The sequence below is a fragment of the Teleopsis dalmanni genome, chromosome 2 (genome assembly GCF_002237135.1).
Source record: "Teleopsis dalmanni isolate 2A chromosome 2, ASM223713v2, whole genome shotgun sequence".
Classification (NCBI taxonomy): domain Eukaryota; kingdom Metazoa; phylum Arthropoda; class Insecta; order Diptera; family Diopsidae; genus Teleopsis; species Teleopsis dalmanni.
In genome coordinates, this window is record NC_051847.1 from 189,477,768 (window position 1) to 189,490,579 (window position 12,812).

Below are 12,812 nucleotides of genomic sequence, written 5' to 3' on the forward strand. Positions count from 1 at the left end.
GTAGAGACCTGTAAATTCTTATGTATCAGTTATAAAGCAATATTCACAAAATTAAAATTTGTTTATATAAAACCTTCAGTGTATTATAAAATAAAATTATATTGTATTATATGTGCTTTTTACTCAAATATGATTAAAGCAAACGAGTTATTGGAACCAATATCCTTCTAATATATCCTATTGTCTGTCTATTCTATTAAAAACTTTCGACGTTTGCCAGAAGTCAAGTTTGAAGCGGTGTTAAAGTACTATCTCTTTGATTTTTTGCTCCTCTTCTAACTTTTAAGCTAGCTTAGCTTTCTAAGTGTCATAAATTGTTCCTACTCTGTACTATCCATTGGGTCATTAACACATTTAATATAATTTTGAATGGCATATCATGATAGGTACTTACTATATTTATAAATAAGAAACAATCACAGAAACATTAAATACTTTTGAAATTGTTTTATTCCTTTACGATGACTTATTCACTTAAGTTTCTATATAAAAAAAAAATAAATACAAATCAGAAACTAGAGTATTTCTGGTATACGAGTATATACCCCAAACTGTTATAATATTCTCCTATAAAATTGTTAAGGTTGTTTTAATCATAACAGTCATGTGATCTGAAAAAAGTACCCAAAAAATATTAAGCTTGTGTATACACTTAGAGATTAAAATCTATTAATAATAAATGTTGCAAAGATATATTATATCAAAAAAAAAAAAAAACCTCGATATCGTATGCATGTATTTAATAATAATTATCGCTAATATACAGATTAATTTAACCATTAAAAGAACTAAAAATAAATAAAGTACTTAAATAGATTCCTTTGACTTTGTTTCTAAAAAAATCAGATGTTTGGTTGTAATCAAAATTTATTGATCGGTAATACAATAGCGCACATTTTAATAAAATAATAAAATACCAATAGACTATATCAGAAATATATATAATTTAATTTCGTTGAGTATTTTTGGTTTAGATCTTGGTTAAAACTCGTGTTTTTTAATCATAAATCAAAAATATTATAAAATCTTTATAAAAAATAGCGAAATTAAAACACTTTCATGACAAAATGGTCTATATCGTACTTTAGTTACTAATTTTTTTGCAAATTCATTTTTAAGTTCAACTATACTTAATTGCCCAGAAAGGTTTTCTGGTTCCTCGGTCTAAGTAGTATTGGAGAGAACCTGTAGACGGAAACACTTTGTTTATTTGTCTTACTTTTAAAGTGAAGTGAGTTTGGAATGTTCATAAGTATGAAGTTGAATCTTATACCTTTTCCGCATTGACAAAGCAAATTATCCGAAATGCATACGAATACAACACTGAACACACCATCTTCGAAAGCAATAGTTGGAACACCGAAAGAACACCACTTGAAACAATAGTCGGTGAAATAAACGTTGAAGATATCACAACGAAGATGATGCTGTATGAAGAAAATCGGATTGCCATAGACCGATTCGTTACGATCATACTCAAAACGAAAAAATATGATCTCAAAAATGACTACTTTCGAAAAAGAGATGAACAAATAAACAAAAAAAAACAAATAAATAACACGGGAACTCTACCGTAAAGTATTCTTGGTAAAGTTCCAGGGTAGATACGGTCTGGCACAAAAGAGGTATTATTTTTAGTCCGTATAAACCGGGCATACCACTATTGAGACGACTCCGCACAAAATACAAAAAAAATTAAGTTGGATCTGATAAGTCTGAATAGTTACAAAAAATCTGTTTGAAACAAAATCTGTGTCTTTTTCTTAGTTGGCAACGAGTATGATCTATAGCAATTGCTAGAGAATATGCATTAAAGAAACAAACTTATAGAATGACCTCAATTGGTATCCTTATATAAAATAAATAAAATATTTTTATTTTCAATATAAAACATAATTCAATGTGTTTTATTATTATAACGAAACACAATCATTTTTAGTTAATAATGAACACCTGCACTTATTAAGTGTTCATTATCTAAACATATGTATTATAAAGCAGCAAATAAAACTTTGAACTAATTTTTCAAACATCCCTCGTACACTAGTTATTTCCACACTTGTAAATATATTACAATTATTTGTGGAATATAATTTTAATGTGTGTCCATTTACGAATACGTCGTCTGTCTGTCTGTCTGTCTTTCTTTCTTTGTGTTTTTATGTGCTTTTCTATACAAACAAATATTTTTGGTTAATCTGCTTGTTAAATTTAATATCTGTCTGTCTGTCTGTCTGTCTAGGTTTGGCCTTACGTTAAGCTTTGTTTATGAAATTCGTGTTACTGGTACTGATTTATTATTTTATCACATTGTTTACTCAACAGTGAGGAACTTAGCGATGACAAATATAATAATTAAGTGTACAAAATTATTTTGCTAAGTTTTTTTTTTTTGTATACAATATCTACATTAACATTCCATTGCAAAAAGTATACATACATACCTACCTACCTAATCATGCATATGTGCTAAGTGTTTAAATCTTTAAAACTACGAGTGTTGTACTCTGGGGGACATGGGACATATTCTGGGGGACAACACTTCCAAAACAAATTTTATTGTAGTCATGCTAAAATTTCATGTTTGAAGTACAAAATTATATGATTTCTAAACATTAAAAACATTAAAGTTTAAAGTTTTTAAGGTTGTTTTTGTCACTTGTGCGATTAACGATTTCTTGTTATTTTGTACTTAACAATTATATTCAGTACTCGCTCGTATCAATATTAGATATGCTAACTCAACATGCAATACAATAAGTTTTCGTATGCTCGTATGTATGTCAGTTTGTGTGTAGATACAATGCGGCGAATAAAGCTGCCCCGCCGATATAAAAAGTGGAACAGAACACGAGTCAAACATTTACACATACTTGAGTAAAAAATTTTGTAAATTAAATTGTTTGTTTATGACTCACAAGTTTGATATTTCACACAAAACGTACAGAACAAAAAAATTATATGTGCTTATTTACACATATATACATATATACAAATATATACAAATATACAAATATATAAAAATTTAAAAAATATATGCTATTAAGTAATACGCATGAGTTTGGGCGTATCAGTAAGTGTGGCTATAATTTAGATCAAATTTACGAAACCCAATGCATATGTACGAATATGCTTTCGATGAGTTTGTAAATTAGTCAGCCATAGATTAGATTTTTATCTATGAGCTTAAAGTGAACAAAAGATTGTAGTTTAAAAATTTTAGTTTTTACACACATTTTCTGTAGCACATTTCATAAAATATGTTAAAGATAACACAATAATTTACCAATTGATTTATTTCATAATGTCATAAATACTAAATGATACACTCTAATTTAAAATCAATATAAACAATACTATAAATATTTAATTCAGTATGATTGTATAATGTAAATATATATATATATTTCTAAATAAATTTCAAGACATTTTCATTTATTTATTTTTTTTTGTTTAATTAACTATAGCAAATATCCAGTATTTATATAGAATTTCAGTATAGAAGGACAATGATGATATAACAAAACATATAACAAAACCAGATTTATCTATATTTTACTATATAATTTGTTGGTCAATGTTTTTTTATTATGAAATGGACTTTATTTCTTGATCTCCGACTTCATTTGTCTAAAGCAATATTAAAAAAATTTCTTACATATCTATATACAACTGTTATTTATATGTGTTATCTCTATCTGTTATCTATATCTGTTGTCCTTATCTGTTAACTGTATCTGTTATCTATACTTGTTATCTATATATATCTATATATGTATATATTTATATCTATATACATATATCTATATTCTTTATATAATGGTATATAATCCCATTAATAGTATATATCTTCTCATCAAAAAAGAACGAGAGGCCTATTTTTGAATTCTCGAGCTTATCCAATCGGTAAAATTTTTTATTTTCACGCTGGCAACACTATTTTACACATTCTGTCAAAGTTTAACGCATATTATACGATTAGTTTTTGTTTGGCGTCTATACAAAAAGTCGAAAAATTTTCGTGTGGCGATTTTTACCTTATGGCCTCTATGATCTCAAAATTTGGTCTCCAATTTACCGATTGGATAAGCGCTGGAATTTTAAAAATTAAAATTCTGGTTCCTTTTTGATCACAAGGTACATACTTATACTTTTAGCATATACATACTCGATAATAAATTATATAATTTTCTGGTTTTATAATGTATATCACTAATTGAAATTCTATACTACTCAAGGAGCTAAAAAAATAAATGTTGATGTCACATATATAAATGTTACGCTCATGTCCATGTGTAAGAACTGCGGCAAATAGGGTAGGGTTGGTGTAAAAACACACTTTAAAAAAGAGATCTAAAAAATGCAAGGTGACTCTGTCTTACTAATAGACCTATGAGCATTTCGTTGGGCTTAGTGAACGTAGAAAATGTGAACGAAAGAGCGCAGGAAAAGTTATTAGTCAACACAAAGTACACATAAAGCTAAACAGCATGAAAATGCAAACAACACAAGTTCAATCCGATCACTAAATGCATTGCACACAGAGGAATGTAATTTAATTGTACAATAATTGTATTAGCTGATATAAGATTTATTTTACGTAAATATCAAGAAATTAAAATTTAATTCGTAATTTAATTCTCTAATTGTAGTGACGATTTTTTAAGTTGTGCGAACAGATGGAAAATGATGGAAAATGATTTCCAAAACCATATGCTGTATTCTTGCGAAAATTTATAATATTGATGCAATTTTTCGGTGGTCTTCATTTAGATCGGCTTTAAGTGTTATACAACTATCCACATAAAAACCATTCTTGCTGAAAAAGTAGATAAAATAGATGAATTTTTTGAGAGTTGAATATTTTAAAAATATAATATATTTGTTTACTGAGCGTTTTCCCAAATGTAGAAATTTATTACTTGTACTCACATTCACTTAAATTTTAATTCTAGGAATTTTCTAGTTAGAATTAGAGTTATTTCTAGTTAGTTTTATAGTTATAGTTTATATTAATATAGGATTACTTCTCTTACCATTCTTTCTTTTATTAGAGATATATCTATAATAATTCACTTTCCGTTTTGATTTTTAAATAAAGACAATTATGTATCCGTTGGTGCCTGTTAAATTAGAAATAGATATAGTAATTTGTGAGAGATCTACTTTAGGATGGCTTAGATGAAAATTTATTGATGTCATTTTTAAGAAAAGCATTCTACAAGCATTTCGTAATACACATATACCTGGAAGCTTTTCTGTTTGATATTTATATATATATATATATCTATATATATATATATGTTTAAATAAAATATTTGCAGTGTTCTTTAAGTTCAAGTGAGTTAAAACATCTAAATACAAAACATGTATTTTGAAACAAAATTATAACAAACATATTGTATTTATAAAAGTTAAAAGTATGGAAATACCACTAATAATATTTATACTTTATTATATGTATACTTTCTTAAAGGAACTGTACTGTCGTGCCATGAAACACCATGAGTCTCATATAAAGTATGAGTATAGCTTACTCATACTTTGCATTTATGTTCTATAAATAAAAAAGTATTTCATTTCAGTATTTAATCATAATTGCAGTGTGAACAAAGGTTTCACCAAATAGTCATAGTCGGTTGATTTGTTTAGTATGTGACAGTTTGTGGTGTAGTGCGAAAAATGTGGGTTGGATTTTAAGTCAGGGTTTTGATCTGCATAACTTGCAGAAAAATAATTTTATCGCACATTTAATCTTAACTAATAATAAACTTAATTATATATTATTATATATTAAATGTTAATTTGTATTTTTTATTTTATTTTCAGATATTGTCAACTATTTTTCTTAATACTCAACTGTCAAGAAAAGTGTGAAGTAATTTACTATAAAAGATTATTGCTATTCCGTAGTGATAATATTGTATACATAAAAAATATAGTATTTTTTTGTAAAATAAATATAAAACGTACACATATTTACACGGTGTATCTAAAGTGTTCCATAATGCAAATTAAGTGTTTTATACTTCTAAAGAATTCGCAAGTGATAATAAAAAAAAACGAATACAAAAATACACAACATAAATTCACTACTTATCTTGATTCAAATATTTTACTTTGAGCTAACTAGATTATAATACGTAAAGAAATACAGAGACGCAAAAAAAAACAAAAAACAAAAAAAAAATAATAGAAAAGAAAAAAAGATATAATATAAAATTCTTACGTCGCGGATTTGTATAATTTATATATTTATATTTGTTTAATTCGATTGTGATATGACTACTAAGTATCGCAAGAATGCATTCAGCGGGCGAAAAAAGGGGTCGCTCCAATAATAAATATACAACAGAGGCGCTCGAAAGTATCAAACAGGATCTTACGCGCTTTCAAGTACCAAAACCTGGATTACAGGTAAGAGCGAAATATAAATTTAATTTTAATACATCAATATAATCGTAGAATTTCACTATAAACGATATAGAACATTTTTAATATTATTATAGTTTAGGTATATTGCTTAATAACATTCCTTAATAAAGTAATTAAGTATGTTATCTAATCTGATGGCGGTTACCATTGATAAATTTGGAGTAATTTCTTCAATCGAGATGCTGAAAAGAGCACTCTCTTATTGCAATTTTCATTTTTGATTGTCAATTCTGGGGCAAAATGTATAACACTCGAGATTAATTTATAACACGCTAGATAAATTTTTAACACTCTAGATATTTTGTCAGAGAAACAAAATAACCCTGAAATTAACAGCTGTTTTATATGATTTGACAAGTAAATTGTGATATGTATAACCTGAAAACATATAGTTGAGCGAACTATAGTTCTCTAACTACTTAACACCAATCCTATCTCCAGGTTAGCAAATAAGGAGATCTGGCCTTCTAAGTTGGGGGTTGATCGTAAGGCCAGAAACCCTGCATCGGAAAAATTTTACCGCTTCGCAACCCTTACACATGCCTCGGAATAATGGAAGTATACACGTTGACGGTTTATGGCGACTAAATTTGGACTTAAGATTTGGAACATGGAACATATTGATATATTAACGTATTAACACCAGAAGAATATGTATTTGTTAAAAATATAAAAGTCTTAGTAGACACGATTAAAACAATGTTAGATTACTCTAAAAATGTTTGTTTGGGTAACAAAATTTTGGCAGATCGAGAGTAAATGTAGATTAAATTGAGATTTACTAATCTCGAAAAAGCCAGTAAATAGATATCAGTAAAATGTAATTTAAAAAATTGAGTGCTTTATAACTGCACCAAATACTCGAAGTGAAATATATGGGAAGAAAATATTGTAGCTTAATATTAATAAAAAAAAAACAAAATCTGTAGAAAATCTTTTTATAAATATATTTTTAATGGTAATAATATTATGTATTTCAACTAATATTTTAAGAGTCAACTGTTAGGGTTTTGTGTTCAGATATTATAAATTAAATTTTATTTATTAGATTTCTAGCCTTAATATATTTATATATCAAAAGTATTGCTTTTGGAAGGTTGGTATGTAAGATATTTGAAAATATATTATTTCGAATAGAATAATGGATTATTGGATTATTGGCTATTACTAAACTCTTTATTTACGCTAATGACTATAGTATCTTTTTAAAGATACTAGTTTTTGATAAAATATTAGTTTATTTGGAAACCAGATTTAATATACATTTCTTATAATACAGATTGAATATTTTTCTAGTACGCAGCTTGATTGAGAAACACTGTTCTAGATAATAGAAGTGAAAATTATTTTTCTACTATAGAAAACTATAGACATTTTTTAATACCTATTTTATTACATATTTAATAGAGAAATTGTATTAGTTCTTTAGTACTTTTTATTATTCCTTAAAAATATTAATCTTTGTCTAACTAGGTGATAGGTCGATACTATATGAAATGATCTTATCTATCTGTAATATAATGATATTTTGAAAAGTGAACAAATTATTGTCTTATTAATTAAATAATAGAAAAATTTATATAAAATTCAGCCAAGAAATTATCTATAAATTTTATAGAAAATAGAAAAAAATAATACGTTCTCTTATTTTTCTTTATAAATATAACATATTAGTACACAATCTCTTATAAATTAAAATCTCTAAGGGGGGTAATATGCTGTAAAATTGTGCCTCAAAGGTTTATAATTTTAGAATTTTAAAGTTATCTTCGCTTCTGATAGCTTAGACTGACGGACTGATACCTTATGCATGCGCATGTAAATATGTAAGTATTTACATATGTAGATAAAAAATTCACACATTCCTGCTCACGCTGCCATCCTACTCGAAGCGTGTTTAAATGGCAAGAAGGTCAATTGCATTTCGTTGGCAGTTCATTAATTTCATTTTTCTCTCATTTTATTTTAACATGAACAATAAATTAAATTTTATCTTTGTTTGCTTTTGCTAATTGCGAACTTCTGTATTCTTCCCACAAGCCAAATATTTTCATTTTTTTTTTCTTCGTTGGATTATGTTAATAATACTCAAACATATTAACAAAGAAAATATATATGAAATAAACTATATCATATATATGTATTATATATAATAACACCCAGTTATCATTTAAAAAAAGATTAACTATTATCTCTTTTAAAGGTGTAGCGTTCTAGTGTTAACTAACAGTCAATCGAAGATCAAACATAAAATAGTTTATCATCAAAAATTGTTTAAAATATTGGATTTAAAGATGGTCAGATTTAAACTTTGTTAAATTATATGTTTACTATATATGTTTACTTGATTTAATAGAATCTAATAATATTAGAGGGCTGTTCAAAGCACGGTTCAGGGTCTTGATGCGGCCCACGGCTAATATATGTGCAGCCCGCGACATGTTTCTAATCTACCACAATTACGTAAAAATATTCCCTTAATTATTTTTAGTAAAATTACATTATTTTATTTTTATGGTATCACAAAAAAATTAATTCAAATAAATAAATTAATAAAAGTAAATTTAACATTACCACCGTATTTTTATTTTTTCTCAAAAAAAATCGTGGACGTATATACTTGTTTCTGCGGTCCTCCAGTCTGGCCTGCAAACGTAACTAAATAAATACTACTAAATAATAATAATACTAAATAATACTCTTCATTTTATCCACTGGATCCTATTTGAACATATAATACAATTAGTTCAGTAATTGCTTCTCAACGTAAGATTAGAAAAGCACAATTCGGGTTTTACCTTAGCTATGAGTCCTATAGTTCAGATCTTATATACCATTTGAAAAAATTTTCTTTTAAGAAGTAGTGGTAGCTTTTTATTATAATTATTACCATTCTTTTTCCATTTTCTATACGAAAAATGTTTCTTCAGTAATAACAATGTATATATTAGCTTTCATCTATATATACTTCTAGAGAATTCAATTAATGTTCTTAATAATAATTAGCGCTATAATATATATAAATAAATTTTACTTTTTTCTTCATACTATTGTAATGAAAATTTGCTAATATAACTTAACAAGCTATGTAAATTCATGGCTAACATATGTTAGTGTAAATTCTAAGTATCATCAAATCTTCCATAATTATTTTTTTACTAGTTACACTTTAACTACTACATACCTAATTGCTGCCAGGTCTAATGACTTTTTTAGTACGCTATGTATTACTTGTAACCTTGATTCCAAAGACATACTCCTGCTTAATTCTAAATTCCAAAATTTTTAGCTGCTTGACTTATTAATTTATTGAGATACATTAAGGGAATCCCTCTATATTACACAGTCTTAAAGCTAACTTACACTACTAGTTAATTTGTTTAAGACTTTATATTATGTTTGTTGTCAAAAAATATGTATAAATTTTAATTATATTTTGATCAGCTGCTATGTGAGGCCTAGACTATCACTTGAAGATCTTATAGCTTTCATTAACAATAGGATTACTAGCATAATATTTGAACACCCTACTATTTTATAAACTTGCACAGATATTTTTTTACCAATTCATATATTCTCTGTTCAAATGGTACAATAGTTTGTTAAAGATATAAATCTGATGGCTTATTGCTTTTAAATATAAGCACTAGTCCTTGTTTTTTGTAAGAATCATTGAAGAAATCCTTCTTACAAACTATTTGCTATTTGTTTAAATACAAAGTTAAGAATGCTCACAGGTTTATTGTTGTAAGAATTTAAAATTTCAGTACCGGAAGGATTTCGTGTATTAAGATATTGACGGCAATTAATATCTCCTCTCAGGAACATATGTGCTACAGTTCATAATCTGTAATTTGGTATATTCAGTTTCTTAACTTAATAGTAAGTGGAGTGATAATTATAATCTATTGAACAGTTCATTATCTTTAGCAATAATTAGTGATAATGAGCACATAGATTCCCAATGTCAAGTTCCTAACTAGCACGTATCCAGTATAAGAGTTTGAGCGATTGACACTCCTTCGGAATCAAACCGATAAGCTATATTGTTATGTTGAAGCTGTTTTGAGTTCGTGCACTTAAGCACTTATACGCTTTTTTAACTCGAGGTATTTTCAAAACCCCTCTTTACATCTTGACTAGATTATTGTTTATTGTTTACTTCATCAGACTAAGCAATAATTGACCTCAGATCTGCATACCTCCCCGAGGAGCCTGTAACCATTTTGAGATTTGATAACGCGGTGTTGGTCTGTCAGTTATAAGCTATATGTTAACACATATATAAATGATGTGATTATCTGTATTAAAAACTGGTTGTAAATTACTGCATGGCGGATCTGTTGGGGTTACTAATGATGGATCTGTTGGGGTTTCAAAATTATTGAAATGCACAGATGTGACTTATTTTTTTGACAATGAAATATTTCTTTACGATTTTAGTGTTACTAGTCGATGTCAGGAATTGAGAGCAATAATTAAATCAAATAATTATTGTCCTTTTAAGAAAACACATTAATTTCCTTATGTATAAAAGATATAACATGTGTGTATATCCATTAGATATGAAATATTTAACAAAATCTTTGGAAAATTTTTTGAAAATAAATCTATAAAATAATATAAAATATTTATTATATATAATCGAAATTTAATAAATATTTTTCCTTTATTTTAATGTGAATTTTATTACGAAAGCCTTTTAGAAAATACAATATTTTTGATGGTCATGATGCTCTTTTAAATTATTCGTCTACCAACTTCAAAAACAGGTGAATAATCTCTAAAGCTCGTGCCATAAGTGGGTGTTAATCGCCTACGAGCTAAAAAGTCTACAAAAGAAAAGTAGACATGTCGTGGGTAACATTAATTTTTTTCTTCTTCTTCTATGTTCATATTGATAGAAAGATAGACGAACACAAAAAAAAAAAATTATATATATAGGAAAATATGCCGCATCATTTGTCTCCGTAAATGTGTTGATAATTTTCTATACAATTTATGGTTTAACACATTAAGTTTATTTTTTCTTCTTCATTTAACCGAAAATATTTTTTTCATAGTTGCAATAAATAATGTATATATTTCTGTGCAAAATTAAAGCATAATATCCCTAATTTAGCACATTTTAAAAATTATTAAAAAAATTACAGTTGTCTCTGACAATTTAAGTTTCAGATTTCCAATATATGATTTTACTTTAATAAAATAAATTTTTTGAATTGCAAAATGGAAATGTTTAATTTTTTCTAAATTCCTCTGGAAAATTTTAATTTATTTAAAAAAACAAAAATAAATTAAATTTACTATTAAACCATTCTTCTATATACGGTAACACAATGGGCCAATAGGCCTTAGTGGGTTCCCTAGCGATCGGCGGTATAACCCAACCTAACCTAACGTACTATTAAACCAAGGAATTGTTGTGTAAACATTTATTTTAATTGGTTTATGTATATTGTAATTTATTATGTTTATTATATACTTACGTAGAATTGTACAATATATATTCTTAACACTGATAGAGTGAGTATGTGCTAGTCTGGGGCGTACGTTTTTGGGTCTACTTTAATGTTTTACAAGTTTCTAGATTTAAGTTACAGGGAAATTAAATTATTTTTTGTGCTTCCATAGGTAATGTGTTCCATTGTTTCTGATGTGATGGTCGATTACCTCGTAGGTCCAGAAAAAAACTAATATCGGTTTAAATTCATTTATGAGATTCAGAGATATCTGTGCCTCGTCACTCAGTCAAGCACAACCAAAAACTACAAAAGTAATAGTAAAAATAGGAAATTGACAAACTGATATGATACTCTGCATAACATACATTTAAGTTATAGTCGAAAAAGTCAATTTTGACGTGTCCGTGGTGTTCTATATAACATAGGCTTTAGCGTGCTCCCAAAAATGTGTCTTTGTGAGAGATTTATTTTTGTATACCCTTCGGAAGCATTCTCTAACCACCTTACATTTTGAAATTTTATAGATTTTACTGCATTATTTCCCACCATTATGTATTGTTTTAGACTCGTTTAAGTTCTTCCTTCAATATCATTACATTATAAAAGTTTCATTATATTCTCTCATATTACATACCTTCTACTCAAAAAGTACCCGGATTTTGTTGTTTGTTAACTACTCTTTAAGTAATAGACCTTTTTCAAAATTTTTTTGTTATGTTGGTACACCCTTTCTTGACATATGGTACAAATTTAAACGCCATCTGTCAATTAGTTTGTTTACAGCAGCTGTTAATGTGAGACTACCTCAAGTGCATTTAGCGATTTTTACTATGGAAAGTTCTTGTTGTACGCGTTTTTTTGACCAAACACGGCACCACTGTCATCGCTCAGACACCATATTCGCCAGATCTG

The 12,812-nt window shown here is 27.3% G+C and overlaps 1 protein-coding gene across 1 annotated transcript in view; it reads left to right on the forward strand.

Annotated features, from left to right (window-relative positions):
- LOC119676408 (serine/threonine-protein kinase Warts-like) overlaps positions 1-12,812 on the forward strand; it is a 57,271-nt gene that overhangs the window by 24,769 nt on the left and 19,690 nt on the right. The gene's annotated exons all lie outside the window — the stretch shown is intronic.